The following is a 302-nucleotide window of genomic DNA, read 5'->3' as shown; positions in this document are numbered from 1 at the left end:
ACACCGACGCATTCCCTCGTGATTCCACGTTGTAGGCACACATATGGAACACTCATTTCTGGTTTCGTCTCGACCGAGAACGAAGCCAAGATGTGAACACACCCAGGGAAGGCGTTTCGGAGCCTCGCGAAGCCCCGGATACGCTTGTTCCATATATGAGAATGAGCTGTGATTTCTCTTGTTTTCTTTCCCATTACGAAGATGAACGCTCCTTCAGGCTATGGTGTAGGTGGAGGCGGAGATAAATGCCGCACGGAGAGGAAATGCAAGATTGGAACAATGTCGATAGATGTCGTCCTCGC

This window comes from Penaeus monodon, chromosome 20, assembly GCF_015228065.2.
Source record: "Penaeus monodon isolate SGIC_2016 chromosome 20, NSTDA_Pmon_1, whole genome shotgun sequence".
Taxonomy (NCBI): Eukaryota; Metazoa; Arthropoda; class Malacostraca; order Decapoda; family Penaeidae; genus Penaeus; species Penaeus monodon.
This window is presented reverse-complemented; position numbering follows the sequence as displayed.